The 17019-nt window shown below is 40.9% G+C and overlaps 1 pseudogene; it reads left to right on the top strand.

Moving 5' to 3' along the window:
- The window catches only part of LOC131755777 (RNA/RNP complex-1-interacting phosphatase-like), a 91926-nt pseudogene that overhangs the window by 25876 nt on the left and 49031 nt on the right, over nucleotides 1-17019 (top strand).

A 17019-nucleotide genomic window follows, 5' to 3' on the forward strand; every position in this document is an offset into this window, starting at 1 on the left:
AGAGTCCGCCTGCCGAGGCAGGGGACATGGGTTCGTGCCCCTGTCTGGGAAGATCCCACATACCGCGGAGCAGCTAGACCCGTGAGCCATGGCCTCTGAGCCTGCGCGTCCAGAGCCTGTGCTCCGCGACGGGAGAGGCCACAACAATGAGACGCCCGCGTACCACCAAAAAATATATATATATTGAAAGATTTTCAATCAATCTAATCTGCCTAATCAACCTTCGAAAATATTCTATCAACTTATATTCCACTCACAGTGAAACATTTATTGGGTTTCTATTATGTGCCTGGTATCATGCTGGAGGTTGACAGTATGTATTTACATGTTACACAATACCCAAAAAAGCCTGAGAGAGACAAGAGTGGAGCTCAAGTATAGCATTTGCTCACAATATCAGGCATAGTGATCTGTACCCTTTAGAAAAACTGTGAATCCTGCCTCAAGTGGAACAGCAAAGAACAGCATGTCCTACAGTAGGTCTGAAGGTATAATAGCATACTAAATTCCATTGTTATTTATAATAGGAAATGCTTTTTGTTAGTTTTACTTTTAACTTTTTTTTACCCACTCTGGAATAATCCAGGGGTAATCAGAACTTCTTACCTTCTTTAGCCCAAAAGGAGCCAATTCATCACAAACTGTCATGGATTCTGATTCTAAATTACCAAGAGCACAATTTCTAACAGAGGCAGGGAATCTTCTTTGCAATTAAAGTGATTGACTTCTTCTCAGATGCAGTAGCATTTCACTTTTTAGTTCTGTTCATTCGGATCAAATGTGAGAAAATTCTTCCTCATTTTATTTTCCTTCCAAAGAACACGATACAACAAACATTAATCCCAGAGTGATACAAGACCAGACCTGCAAGGGCCTTAGGCAGAGCTAGACATCTATCAATGGGTCTTGTCCATTTTACGGGGTCTCAGCGGCTCCTTAAGCTCTAAAGGGGAAAAAAGGGACTAATTATTTGTCACATCACATAGTTCACCTAAGGGCTTGCCAAACCTTCCAGCATCTGCTAAGTTGTGACGAGACAGCATTAGATGTTTAGATAAACATAGACTAGCGCGGAACAGAACAATTTTGTTTCTTGTGCAGGCAAAGAACAGAGCCACAGTGCTGGGGATGAAGCAGTGTGTGGAGGTAAACATAAGCAACGTGGGAGCAAATCTGTTCTTTCTCACTTAGGTGGTAGGAACATGATTATGTGCTGACACATTGTGAAAGACAAAAATAGTCAAAAGCAGTTTGGGAGAAGGCGGAGGACACTCTGGAGGCTCTAAAGGAATGTGAGGCCACCAAGGCTGACACAGATCTCCCAAGGCCAGAAAACCACCTGTCTGTCCACTTTGCTTTTCATCTTAAAGACTGGCCAGTTGTGGCTCCCACAGCCCGTTGACCTGGGGCCTGCATCCTTATCTCCCCATCCCCTCTCTCCACGTGGTCAGCAGACTGGCGTCCGTTCACTCACTTGAGACATACAAAGGTCAAGGTTTTCGCTCCATGAGTACCTCCCAGCGAGCCGTGCTCCAGACAACAGTGACTCTCCTTTGTCCTGGTGTGAATGCAGTGGCTCACCGTTTTCCAAACACTTTCGCACATATGTAAAGAAGAGTCTGGGAGCCCTCCAAGATTTTAAATTTTAGTAAAAAATGAAATTACATAGTAAGCTTTTGAAAAATTAAAACATCCACGTATGTGAGATTGTACCTCTGCCTTTACTGCAGGCTGTTTGTGAAATTCAGGAAGCCCTGCCTTTCCATTCATTAAACAAACAGTAGTTGAGCACCTTCTAAGGGCAAGGCAGGGTGCCAGGTGCTGGAGGTGGAGAAACAGGGCTTAGTCCTTGCTCTGATGGGGAAGGCACGTAAGCAGACACCCTCGGCACAGGAAAACACAGAATGAAGGTGCTGTGATGAGATAAACGGGTCACGCTTATAAGAACAAAGGAAAAGAGCATCCTTCCAATGCAGGAGACACAAACAAAGGCAGGAGGTTGGCAGGTGTCTTGAAGGAACGTCAGTCTTGCTGAGCCGGGACAGGAACTCCAGGCTTACCCGACGTAGCATGGGCATATATGCACGCCACATTCCAAGAACCAGAAACACAAGAAAGAAGAAGCCAGACCAGACACCACAAAGCTGTGACTGTTAGGCTCAGAAGTCTGGGCTTTTTTACGCACCAAGGAGGAGCACGAAGGGGAAGTGACCGTCCAACGGGCTGTGCTGGTCGGGGCAGGGAGGGGCAGAGGAGGCTGCTGACATGATCCGCGGAGCGCTGACAGAGCTGGCTGTGGCAACGGGAATGGAAATAAGCGGAGATTCAAGAGACTTGGGGCCGGTACAAACCACAGGGACTTGTGACCATCAGATGAATGGATGAGGAAGGAGGCAAAATAGACTCTGAGCACTGTTATATGTGAACACTTGGATGGCGTCCATGGACTGTCCGGCTTTTGCTGTTGAAACATTTACTGTGTTTAAACAGTCACATCCTGCACTGAGCCCTTGTTTTCAGCTTTCAAACATCCCCGAGATAAGTCAGGGAGTTATTTCAATCCTCCTTTTTAGAGATGAGAGAACCAAGACTGGCAAGGTTGAGCCCTAAGCAGGAAACCCAACTAACCCAACCAATTGGTGCAGAGCTGGGACGAAAGATCAGTATAGTCCTCATTACACAATACAACGAAACACGAAGACAGCTCAAAACTGTCCTAGCGGCATGTTTCCAGCCTAAGTGGGACAAAGTTCATACAACTTTATACCGTGAGCTGTGTTGTAAGGTGGTTGGTAGACAATGTCCATTCCAAAAGCCAACGGAAAGCTACCAACCAGTATGCTGAATCTTTAAAAACATGGATATACAGGATTCAAGTCTTACACCTTTCTGAACAAAATACCCTTCACAGATGCTATTTTTAGACTGAAGTTTTCCCAACCTAAAGTTCATAAGAGAACAATTTGTCTAAAAAGCATGTAAAGAAATTCATTGACAAAGGTTTAGATGTTTTAGGACTTTAATGTCCTTCACACGGTCAACATAAAACACTGACAATAAATGAACAATAGGGGAAAAGACTCTTCAGCAGAGATCTTCCCGAACTCACAGCATCACTGGTCAAACACCAGAAAGAGAACAGTCACGTGAACGAACAGTAAGGGAGTTAAACAGAGATTTTTAGTTTAACAGCATAGCTGAAAAATGAAGAACCAACCAACCAACCAACCAACCAACCGTTCTTCTACCCACTGAAAGGAAAGTAAAGGCGAATCAGGGAGCTTCCAAATCTGGTGAAGCAGCTTAAAACGCGAGAGGGGAGGGGGAAGGGGAGGCACACAGCTGTTGAGAACGGAACACTCTAATGCACAAGGTCAAGGATCCTGACAAATTCTCAAAGTCTCAACATATACCAACAAGAACCGTATTATTAGAAATATAAAGGCACAGAGATATAAATGCATAGAGATATAAACTACATGCTATTAAAAACAGACCTTGCTACATAAACATATAGTAAGTCACTTTTATCGCTTTATGAGAATAACCATATAAGGAAAGAAACCAGAAGACCCCACTGCTGTCATCTTGCAAAGGATCAGAATTCAGCATCTAGAGGGCCCCACAATAACCTGCAATGGGCATATAATTAAACCCACAGGTGGCTCTGAATATGAGATCTAGGCAGATAAAGTAGAAGCAAAGACAACAGCAGCTAGAATTTGGTAGAAAAGCAAGAAAAGATTTCTTTTTTTTTTTTTGCGATACGTGGCCCTCTCACTGTTGTGGCCTCTCCCACTGCGGAGCACAGGCCCCGACGTGCAGGCTCAGCGGCCGTGGCCCACAGGCCTAGCCGCTCCGCGACATATGGGATCCCCGGACCGGGGCACGAACCCCTGTCCCCTGAATCGGCAGGCAGACTCCCAACCACTGCGCCACCAGGGAAGCCCCAAGAGAAGTTTTTTTAAAAGCTTCCAGTTCAAGTCATAATTAAGGTTAAGTTTCAACAGCTTGGCATAGCTGTGGATGTTTTGCTGTTCTCTGAAAAACGAAGAAAATCTATCATAAGCATGTTCATTCGAGAAAAATACTGTGTGTGTTTAGGTTTTTTAGCCATGCCCAAGTGACTTTCAATTTTGTACACTGTTCAAGGGCAGAGTGTATATTGGTTAGCATGTGCTCATAGCTGGTGCATCTCCAAAAAATGCTTCACAAAGGCTGCCAGCTTCTGGACATCTTCGATGGTGACAGCGTTATGCAGAGAGGCCCGAATGCCTCCCACGGACCCAGAAGAACGACCGATGCAGCCGCTAAGAGCAGGAGCACCGGGTTGAGCATCACGACGACCCTCCTTCCCCTCAACAGCTCCTGCGAGGGTCGCAGCACCTGACACCACCGTGTCCAACCTCCCACCTGAAAGCCAACGCAGGTGGCCAGGAGCATCACACATCTCAGTCATTAGAAAATTCCTTCCTAACGCTCACAGGTAACCTAGGTTAGCTCAAGCCTTTGATGAGCCAGCCGTGCAGGGGGCAGGGAGCGGGCAGCTATTCTCATGCGTGAGAACATACATCTTCCATGGGGCTTACAGAATTAACTGCTCTCTCTGATGTTCAGGGGAGCAACAGTGTCTGTTCTTACACTGAACGGGCTTCTGCCAGCTGCACCAGACATGGGATGGCACCCTTTGTGCTGTCAGAGCAGAGATTTTCAAAGGTAATTCTGACCAAAGCTCCTAGAAGGTGTGCCCCCCCCATGCTCTCGGCCGTGGAACCGTGCTAAGGGGTCTGTAAGCAGCAGCAGGAGAACCCCCGTAACAAATGGTCTTTCCCAACAAGTTACAGTACCTGCTACTCCAGGATGGGCAGCCTCCTACATGTGTTTCCTTCAGCGTCTGAAAACTAAACCAGTTCTCTGACAAGCTTCTGGATGGGACGTGTACTCACCAACTATGCCCTTTCAGGGAGATCATACTGAGTTCAAGAGCTTTGTCGAGAAATCTTTTTTCTAAGGAATCATCTCCTTAGGTGTTGCCAATGTGGAATGGAATATTCATCTTGCTTCTATTCTGGGGCGCCACTGGACATCTGAAAAACATGTTTCTTGTTCCAGCTTTTTTTCTGTAATGTGCAACTGCCATTAACAAAGCAACAGAAAAGTTTTAAAAACCATTTTCCAGATGCAAACAAGAGATTAAAAAAAAGGTCTGTGCCAGGACATTTATAATTTACATAGGGAGACCACTCTTGCATATGGAACAGTGAGCTAACATTCTCTTATTCGAATCATACTTAATTTCCAAGAGCCTCAGTTTCCTCATCTGAATATTGGGAATCATAATAATATCTCCATTTCATACTAGTTATGACAATTCGGTGCTACAACATATATGAAGCTTCCAACCCATGGCAGTCACACAGCAATGTGAATGACCCTTTCTCTACAAGGATGCAGAGAAAAACAATAAGTTGGTCCGAATAGTGGCTGTAAGATTTAAAAATAATGAGCAGCAACTGTCAAAGCACTTAAAACACTGTATTGTCCCGAGCTGTGTGACCTTGAACAGGTTACTCATCTCTCTGTTGTGCCTCTCCGATGTGAGGACTAAATGGCCACAAATTCTCTGCAGCCCTCCCAGCAAGAGGTGGGGCCTAGTGCTCCACACCTTTTGAATCTGGGCTGGCCTTGCGGACTCGCCTTGACCAAGAGACTGCAACAGGAGTGATGCTGTGCAACTTCCAAGCTGAGGCCTCAAGGGGCATGCAGCTCCTCTACCTGCCCTCTGAAAATATCACTGCCATGTAAGCAAGCCCGAGCTAGCCTGCTGGAAATAACAGGCCCAACCCACAGCCAGCACCAGCTGCCAGACAGATGACGGGGGGTGGGGGGCATTTAGACTCTAGGTGGATCACCAGATGACTTTGGTTGAATAAGTGATCTCAGATGAGACCAGCAGCAGAAACCACCCCACTAAGCTCAGCCCCACCTGCTGACTGAAAACAATCCTGAGCACAAGAAATGGCTGTGGTTTTCAGTCACTGTCTTGAAGTGTTCTGTGATGCAAAAGTAGATAACTGATAGAATTTAGAACAGTGTCTGGAACACATTCAGTGCTATGTACATATCTATTGAAGTCAATAAATCTGTCTCTTTATTCTCCGCACCTTGCACAGGGCTCATACAGACGCTCAAAAATGAATGGGTCACGTTTCTCCTCAGATACGTTTGTATTGGACTTCAGATTCTCATTTGGAAAGTAAGCAAGCCAAAATTATCTTCCACTGACAACCAAAGGAGACAAACAAAAGAAGAGCTGGCATGCTATTCTGGATTATAGGGAAAACATGTAATAACTCTCTCCATTTTCTCAAACACATCCTGTCATTCTTCCACTTCTACAGGGTGGGATTCATTAAAAGTAAACAAGACAGAAAATCAGTGTGTGGAAGCCCCCATTCAAAGCTATGCTCGCCCCTCAGGGCACACATATAATTCCTGTTAAAGTTAATAGGAGTCAAGTGCACGTCGACAGACAGAAGAGACACAAGCAGGGAAACCAACTATCTGGTAATAGGCTTTGAGTCTGAATTCTGGGCCCAGCTAGTACCTATTGCACAGCTAGTAGGTATCCTGGTTGACATTTACATTAAAAATGTAGTGTCTACCCTCTTTGATATTCTGCTGCCTCAGGCACCCCAGGTGACCGTCCAATGATAGAGCTGGAGCAGCTAAAAGGACACGTGATTTAAGGGGAAAACATATTACAAGGGGGAAGAATTAGGAACCTGCATTTACAAAGAATCTGTATTTACAGTCGTCCCCCACACATTTACCCATCCTACTGTGAACGTAGGTGGTACCATGACAGCAACAATGTCATAACAACTAGAAATTGAAGATTAAATTTGCACGGTGCCCGAGAGCGTCCCTGGTGTGGGTCTGAGTGAAGGAAGAAAACGATGAAGGGGAATCAGCTGCTCACAACCTGGCAAAACGGCTGTGGAGGGAATTCAAAAGCCACAGGACCAGCGCTGTGGAAGCACAGAGCTGAGCAAGTAACTCTGCCAGACAGAAGGCTGAAGGTTTCAGAGGAAGGGAGGTGGGAGGGGCAGGACAGGGGGAGACGAAGGAAGGGCATCTGGCAGAGAGCTGTCTCTGCCAAGGCACGGGGCACCCCAGCAAGTTCTCTGCAGCACCTGGGGTGCTGGGTGCCTGGCTGGGGGCAGGACTGCAGACCGCAGAGGGCCCTGCAGACACGCTCTCCTGGGAACTGGATCGATCGGATCAACGAGGAGCATGCAGGTCTGCACAACAAGGAGCTCTGTGTTTTTGAAAAAGCACTACGACTGCCATAGGGGCTGGAGGTGGGGACCCTGGGGGAGAGGGCTGCTAGAAAGCTCCCACAAAGAACTTCTAGGTCCACAGAATCAGGGCTCATGACCAAGACAGGGACGGTGGGGAGTTTCAAGCATGGGCAGTAAATGCAAATGTCAACAGGGACCCAAGGGTCATAGAAATGAGTATAACAGGCCCAACACGACAGACTCAGCACAAACTCCCTATGTTACCTGTTAACTGTGAGGGCCCGTTCTTTACTCCCACAGAGAAACAGAGTCTCCCTTTTACTTAAAACATATGGCCCTCCCAGTGTGTTTTTCCCAGTTTCAGAGACACGGGGATTATGAAATAAGACACCTGCAGTTAAGTCATCTTCCCATGTTCCACTAAGGGGTCCAATTGTGTGTATTGAACCCTGTGAGCCACACGGAGCACTGCCGTGGGCTGTGCTGGGCCACCGCTCCCAGGCGTTATCACCAAATCCCAGAGCGGGGGCAGGGCCTGTGGCCTGAACGAGTTGGGGGCAGGGAGAAGGTGCCAGGCTGACAGAGCGCCAGCACGGGGCCGGGTGGGCGTGGAAGCAGCGGGTAATCCTGGGACTATAAAGCTTCCAGGACAGTCTGAGCAGCGCTGCCCAGGGAGTCTATGATGGAAGCTGATGAGGATGGTTGTGACCGAAAAAGCAGTACCACAGTCAGTCATAGAAATTTAGGAAATCCTGAATTAACAGGCCTACAAGGATTTCTTGACTCAACTTCCTAGAGCATCTCAAGTGCTCTGGTGAATCGTGAACTCCCAAGAGGATAATTCATATAGGAACACAGTTTTCCCCAAATGCATGTGGCTGAAAAACCCACTGCATCTCTGGGATGAGTATTCTAGAATGCCCACTGAGAAACCCCGGGACTTCCCAAGGTACCAGAGGGGTGTGTGTGAGGGGAAAGGCACCACCTCAGCAGGAAACAGCAGCTCACAAAGGTGGTGAGGGTTTAGAGGGCGCAAGAAAAACGCAGGCGGTTGGCAAGGGATGACAAGATGCTACTTTCAGTGGTGTCTGCTGCAAAAGACAAACCAGAAACAAGAAAGGGCGTGAAGAGTGCATCCTGAGGTGAGAGAAGCCCACAAAAGAGTCACGAGGCCTCTCCTGACTGCCTAATTTTTTACATAAAAATTTAACTCTAAATTTGCACACGATTAGGAAAACTAGACTAAAAATACAAAGATCTATTCCCTTCCATAGAGGTGGTTGCCATTAACAGTCTTTTGTGCACTTTCAGGATCAGATACACAAATGTGTACACATGTATATATGCGTGTTTCAATATGTACATATATACATATATAGTATTTACAAATACAAACACTGTGGGTTTCTAAGTGGAATAAGAGACATGTCCTTTTCTACACCTGCTCTTTTCCCTTTGGACCTGATGACGTATCAGGCCATCTTCCCAGTCTGCTCACAGGCCTTCCCCGAGCTCCACACACACGTTCCTCCCTACCACGGATGGATCCTCATTTCCTTCATCAGACCCCCCCGAAGGACATCCAGGTTGTCGCTAGAGTTTCCCCATTACGTAAGTCTCCCTCATCGGACTTGCGGGTGCCTGTTTGATGCACGCTTCTGTGCAAGGCAGAGTACTGGCAGAGGGCAGGTGCCTAGAAGTAAAAGTCTTTGGTCAAAGAGCAAGAGAGTTTTGAACTTTGATGGATGCTGTAAGCCTCGCTCCAAATTTGAACACATTTGTTATACTTAACATACGCAAAGTGTGTTTGGTCCCTCGTCTACACCAGATGTTATCAGTCTTTAGAATTTCTGCCCATCAGAGGGGAAGAAAATCCCATGGTTTTAACCTGCATTTCCTAAAGAAGTTGGCCCCTCTTCATCTGTGTAGTAGCCAGCTGTGTTTCTTCTGAGTGGTTTGCTCATACAGTTAGAAACCACCCCCTGCCTTTATAAAATTTGGTTATCCTTTTTCATTTATTGGTGGGTTCTTCTCTGTATCAACAGTCACCATTATATGTTAATACACTACCAAACTTTTGTGTCTGTCATTTTGTTTTGTTTATGTCTTGAACTGTACAAAAGTTTTACATTTTCATGTAATTAAATACCTTTTAGTTTATGGCTTCCGAGTTTTATGGCTTACTTAGGAAGCCTTCTGTACTCCCTACACTTACACAGAAATTGTCTCCTGTATTGTGTATTTGCTTCTTGCATTTAGCTGCATTGGCATCTTTTCGACTGACTAGAATTTGTGTATGCTGTGATGCCAATATCTAATTTCTGTTTAAATGAATTAGCAATGCTTCAATCAGTCAATTAGACAAAAAGTCAAGTTAGACTTTAAAATTGTCTAAGTTAAAATACAATTCTCAAGGAAACAGGGACCAGTTTCTGGACTTTTCCACCGATCTGTCTTTCCCTCTGCCAGTGCCAGTGGCTTTATATGTTGATGGATCATATGTTAACATTATATTTTATTAATGTTAACATGTATGTTTAAAATATTTCATCTATCCTTTTGCACTGACTTTTTCAGGTGAACACTGAACTGACTTCTAGATATTTACTAATTTTTGTGACTATTACAAATGGGATCTTTCCTTGTTTTTTATTTTTATTTCTGGCTTACGGGAAAGTAACTGACTTTTACATATTTAGACACAACTGATCACAATTCTGAACATGATCATTTCTAGTTTTTCCACTGATACGTATATTTCTGAAAAAAACCCATCATTATCATCTGTGATTTTTGTTGTTTCTTTAGTAAATAAAGCCTCTGGAACCAGCCCCCGCTGACTCTCCGCATGTTCTTATCCTGCCTGATCCACTTCCCCGCTGTACCTGACCCTAACCTGTGTGCGCTGCTGTATAACACTGTCTGTTCACAGGGCTCTGATGACAAGAAAAGCTATTCATATCTGTAAAGCGCCAAGGGCTCTGCCTGCTTTATTTTATTTTGGGGTTGTCACTAGACACATCACATGCTTCCCTCTCTTTCCCAAGGCCTGCACCCCACGTGAAAGGGAGAAAAGGTGACCTCATATCTGGATATGGATTTTGTCACTTCAAGAACTTTATCACAGTAAAATTAATATCTAATACATATTAAACACTATGTGTCAGGAACCTCCTAGGTGCGTTCCATAAGAACCACAAACAATATTGACAGCTAACCGTTAAGGAATAACCATTAAGGCTGTTTTAATTTGAGCACAATGGAAAATATAAGGGGTATAAGTTCTAGTAGCATTAAGGAAAAGAAAGAGTTACCAATTCTAATAGTAGTTTTTCCTTTGCGACCACTTTCCAAAATTATGGTTCTTTTTGTGTCTAGCAGCTTTGGATGGTTCCTTCACCGATGGAGAAGTTATCCACTGCTTCTGAGAGAGAAATGATAAATATCCCATTTTAGTCACAGGTAACTGAGGAGGGTTTGATCTTCATTCAAAATAAAGATATTTTAAGTTAATAAAAGGTCTTCAATCTGCATTTCTGGGAAGCCTACATTAAAGCATCACACACCATTTTCAGAAACAGAAAAGCCATTTCATTTGGATAAAAACTTAGTTTTAAGATGGCAGAAAGTACCTTAATAATTTTCTTTTAAGAAGAAAGAAAATCAAGTCATTAAAGAGAAATTCTTCTGAGAGAATTAAAACATGTTATATACCTCTGACTTGGCACTCCTTCCATTTTGGAGACCTTTTTTCATAACTGCTTTCATCACAGAATGATTTCAAGTAAAATAAATTGAAATTAGAGTAATTATTTCCCAATGAGTGGCTATTTCCATTTAAAACCCAAAGCCAAGTAATTATTGCTTTTCCCTTAAAATTAAATATGAAATCTACATTATGCAATTGTACACTTATTTCCCCCTTTGTGTATTCAAATTTCTTCCTCAGAAACCTAAGATGCCATCTTGCAGACTGCCCACAGTGGCTACGATTTGGGCAGCAGCAAAGGTCAACTTGAAACATTTTGCATCTAAAGTAGCTTTGGATACCTTTGGATAGAAAATACAGTCTGAGCCATTTGACCTAATGTGCGGCCATTTTACAAAACAGCTCGACAGTTCCTACCGGTGTTAAACATAGAGTTACCCTATGACCCAGCAGTTCCACTACTAAATATATACCTAAGAGAAATAAAAACTTATGTCTGCACAAAAGCTTGTACGTGAATGTTCGTAGAAGCATATTTCTAAAAAAAAGGTGGAAAAAATTCAAATGTCAATCTGAAAAATGAATAAACAAAATGTGGAATATCCGTACAATAGAATAGCATTCAGCTATAAAAGGAATGAAATATTGATCCATGTTACAACATGGATGAACCATGAAAGCATTATGTAAAGAAAAGCAGCCATTCTCAAAAGATCACATATTGTATGGTCCCATTTATATGAAATGCCCATACGAGCAAATCTGTAGAGACAGAAAGGAGATTAGTGGTTGCCTAGAGCTGAGAGGGTTGAGAGAATGAAAACACATTGTTAATGTGTAATGGGTTTCTTTGTGGGGGGACAGAAATCTAAAGTTGGATTGTTGTGATGGTTACACACGTCTTTTAGTGCTTACACTAAGAACCACTGAATTGTATACATTAAAGGGTTAAATTATGGTATGTAAATTACATCCCAATAAAGTTGTTAAAATTATACTTTTATATTTATAAATTTGAAAATTCATCCAAAATTACAAATTCTTAAAACGGGCAACCTAACAAGACTAAACCAAGAAAAGAAATATCTAAAAACTTCTATATCTACTCCAAAAGTTGTTTGTATAATTAAGTACCTTTTCAGAAAATGATTTCCAGGGATAAATGGCTTTCCAAGTAAATTCTTCCAAATATTTAGGGAAGAAATATTAGTAATCTTAGGTAAAACCCTTCCAGGAAACAGAAAATAATATATTGCTCAAAATTTTTATAAGGCCAACATAAGCTTCAGATCAAAAGTAAAAATATTACAAGAAGAGAATCATAGGCCAGTTTCTCCTTTGAACATGCATGCAAAATTTGTAAACAAAAGCACAAACAGTATCCATGTATGTATGTAAAACAGTAATATATCACAATCAAAGTGGCTTTCTTCTAGTAATGCAAGGTTGGTTTAATTTTCCCACATGAAACTGATCCCAGGAATGAATTAGAGTGGGGAAAAAAGTCATTTAAAAAAGAAATCTTGGGAATTCCATGGTGGTCCAGTGTTTAGGACTTGGCGCTTTCACTGCTGGGGGCCTGGGGTTCAATCCCCGGTCAGGGAACTAAGACCCTGCAAGCCATGAGGCAGGGCCCCCAGAAAAAAAGAAGTTTTAACTAGGAGAAGCACAAGAGTGAATAAACATAACAGATAACGCCTTATGAAAAGTAGGTGAAGATTATGGAATATTTGAAACTTTAAAAACAAACAGAAATAGCTAAAGATTCAACAGGATGTGACACACACACAAATCAATTTAAAAAAAGAGGATGTGACAAATGTTGTACATAGGAAAAAATAAAATAAAATAAAATATACAAATGATGGGAGCCCCAAATTCCAGAAACCCAAGTCCCATCTCTGAAAATCCTCATTCAGTGGGATCTGGATTTCCTCTATGTTTAAAAACCTACAGGTGATTCTGATACGATTCATAGACACAGTGTAAAGCTTCTGCTTTACAGGGAATACTACCATATTATTTTGTTATTTTATAGTTCTATTAACAGGTTGTACTATTCACAGATAAGTCTGAGGTCAAAATGCACTCCCCACTAGGGTTAAAAAAGGAACTAGTACTCTCTACTGCTACTTGGTGGCAGCATGCATGTATTGCAAGGGCAATTATTGTAGGAATCCAAATTAGTGGAAGATTTTAGAATTGGAAGACTACATACAGATCATCTAGTCAAGCTTCCAACTATTATAGTTGTGAAAACTAAGGCCCATATAAATGAAATGATTTATCTCCAAAGAGGGTTAGTGAAAGAGTGCGAAATTTAAAAATACCTCTGAACTTTTAATTTAGAGCTATTTTTATTAATGTCAATATTAGTTCAACCTTCAGTGTGACAGATTTGGGATTGAATTCTTGCTTGAATTTAGTGGTTGTGTGCCTTTTAGTAAGTTACTAAAACGCTTTCAACTTCACTTTTCACATACGTAAAATGGTGAGCCTTCACTTTTATAGAGTATGAGATAGCCTAGCACTGTTTTTAACACAAACAAGTACTTAAAAGATTTTGCCACTCATCCCTCTTAAACAACCTCTATTCTGTTCACAATAAAAGTGTCTTTCAGCTAGCAAAGCACCACAGAGCTGACCACATTCTGGCAAGAGATATAGGATTCTTTTCCTTACTGGGGGGTTCTTTATACCTGATATTTGAACTGCACTGAAAACATGAACATCTCTTGTTGATACTGTATTAATGGATTTCATAGATGAATTTTTAAAAGTAGTATGCAGGAATTCAGCTGCCTTACTCTCAAGAAATATAATTCGATAGTGGTGGCTAGAACGATAAACAGTGTTTGGACAGGGAGTCCATATTGGATATGAACCACCTGTACTCTCATTCGTCTATTAAGAATAAATAGAATCCTTTCAAAATCTGTTTTAAAGGGCAGTTATTTTCTTCTGCCTCATTTAAGTTACCTGCAAGAAAAAGACAATCTCCTGAATCCTTGTTTAAAAGGTTTTTAATATAAAGCAAATAATTTTTGCAACATTTCCCAAATTTTCATTATCAAATTAGCTGAGGCTTCTCAACAATTATCATTTCACAACAATATCTCCATTTTCACCTTCTTTAAATGAATTGGCCTCATAGATGAGCCATTAAAACAGAGATTCAGCCTCAACATATTTTCAAGTTTGTATTCAAACAGTATGAAGAAAACGGGATCAGGGAATTCAGCCATAAAAGTGAATGGATTACTGATACATGTTACATCGTGGATGCAAGTGAAAGAAATCAGACATGAAAGGCCACATATTGTATGGTTCCATTTATACGAAATGTCCAGCAGTGGCAAATCCATACACAACGAAAAATATTATACATGAGTGTTTGCCAGGGGTTTGGAAGAGAGGGAAATAGGGAATGACTGCTTAAAATGGGTTTAGGTTTCCTTTTGGGGTGATGAAAATGTGTTGCAACTAGGCAGTGGTGACAGTTTCACAGCATTGTGACAGTACTAAATTCCACTGAATTGTCCAGTGAATTGTAAAATGATCAAAATGGTAAATTTTATGTTATGTTCATTTTACTACAATAAAAAGGAGAAAGAAATAGGGAAAGACTTCGAGTTTGGGAAAGTAAGGTGAACTGGCCCAGAAAAAGACAGCTCTACTATTCAGTTTTCTCTCAGCTCTCCCAGTGCATCAATCCTCAGCAAAAAGTAGCCTGAACTTGTAGATGACAGTCATTCAACAGAGTCCAGGGGAAAGTAAATAAACTAAAACCCAGCTCTTCTTCTTTAGCACATCTATGACAGGTTACCTTCCTGCTCAGCCACATGGACATTCATGAGGCCGTTTCCATTTAGGTGTCCTCTACTCCAGTACTTTACTCACAGCACATTCACACATGTAGGCAACAGCATCCCTTAATTCGATGGAATCTGCTGTGCTGGTTATGATCAGTCTCATGAAAAGGGAAGGAGGAAAAAGCCTCCACGTTGACTTGGTGGTCTTGGGATGAAACGGATGCAGAAGACACCTTGATTGTCAAACTGGAAACTTTTACTTTCCTTTTCCTCTTCTTTTTATCTTTCCTATCAGGTCTTCTGTCCACTTCCCACCCCCTTCTTTCAAACAGGAAAGACACTAATTAGCTGCTGGATTTTTTGTTGTTGTTGTTAAAACAACTATTGTTTTAGATTTCTTGTTGTTCGCTGAATGTTATTGTTTTTACTGCCAAATGAGCTTCGGTGCTTGATGTAGGGGGTCTCTTGGGAACTTAACTTTTTCAAGTTTAAGTGGAAAAGCCTTTGTGTTTGAATTGGCTTTTACTGGGTGCTTCAAGATTTGCTCTTAGCTCTTTGATGGGGGACTGAATAGCACTGTGTTTCCTTTAAGGTCCCAGTAAATAAAGGATCCCGTGTCCTCCTGGGCACTTTATCGTGATTTTGCTGTGTGTGCTCTCTAATAGCCAGATGCAAGTTCCAGGAAAATGACATATAAATGAATATAAATAATCTAATATTTTTAGAATTTGCTTTGGCCATACTCCTGGTCCCATTCTACTTTTTGTTGCATATGGCTTTAAAGAGCATTAGCTATGTATATATTAACTATAATATATATACCAATATTAAATATTATGTTGCTGTATACATGTAATATATTACTGTTTAAATTAATGTATAACCATTATGTATTATATTAACATGTATTTTCCATAGCATATATTGTACACAAAATATATGACTAATGCAATGTATTTAATGTGTTCACAATATTAATATGATATATCATGTAATAGATGATAAAACAATTCTATCATAACATAGAAATATATAATTATCTGATATAATGTGTTATATTTAATGTATTCTATATAACACAATATATAATGTATTATTATAAGACAAGTATATTAATAATATAAATATAATACTTACATAAAAGTATATATATTTTAATTATACATTACACATACAAGTATGTATAACTATTTATAATTTTATTTACGTAGGAATCTGTTCCTAACAGTTGATGTAAAAATATGCAATGTTTTAAATCAAATGGGCCATAATCTCACTACCTACACATAACGACTTTTAAAATCTTGAACCTGTCTAAATCATGCTTACATATCTCTCAACCTGTTTTTCTACACATGCACATATACACACATTTATACACAATATATATGTATACTACCAGTTTTCAGTTCAATGTATATAAATATATGATATAGATAATTATATTCCTGTGTATGTATACAAATATAAATAAAAGGTATGTGTATAGGTATGTATTTCACATATTAATATAAATATATCATGTAAATAATGTATGTGTATATAAATACATGATTACACACATACATACACAGAAATATTCTTATTTAAAGAAAAGAGACCTAAATAAACATAATTCTCGAGGAATAAAACTAGTTATGTCTCACTGTTTCAATAACAGTTTATAGTTTTCTACTGTATGTGCTTCTATAATTGTTATGAACAATTCCCATTTGTTGAATGTTTAGTTGTTTCCATTTTTTGCCATTATTAATGAAGCTCTGAAGAATATGGTGGGCAAGATTACTTGAAAAACTCTCCTAAAAGAAAAGGGTTAGTTAGGTATGCTAGGTTAAATGTACACAACTTATTTTTAAGTGCATGTGTGATTTTTGAAGTGTGCAGCAGAAATTTCCAGGACCGCTGGAAGAAGGGGAGTACATGTGTCAGAGTTCTAGCTATATTAGGAGTGGATTGTAGATCTTGATAGCTTACAACAGAAGCTGGAAATCCTGTTTTTATGGAGCGAAATAGCAAATATTTTAGGCTTTGTGGACCAAAGAGTCAAAATTGAGGAAATTATTTAGGTACTTAAGTTACCAGTTAAAATGTGAACATTATTCATAGCTCATAGGCCATTAAAAATAGGCAGCTGTCTGGATTTGGAATACAGGCCATAGTTTAATGACACACCTGCCCTGACATAGAGACTTCT

The sequence above is a fragment of the Kogia breviceps genome, chromosome 4, assembly GCF_026419965.1.
Source record: "Kogia breviceps isolate mKogBre1 chromosome 4, mKogBre1 haplotype 1, whole genome shotgun sequence".
NCBI lineage: Eukaryota > Metazoa > Chordata > Mammalia > Artiodactyla > Physeteridae > Kogia > Kogia breviceps.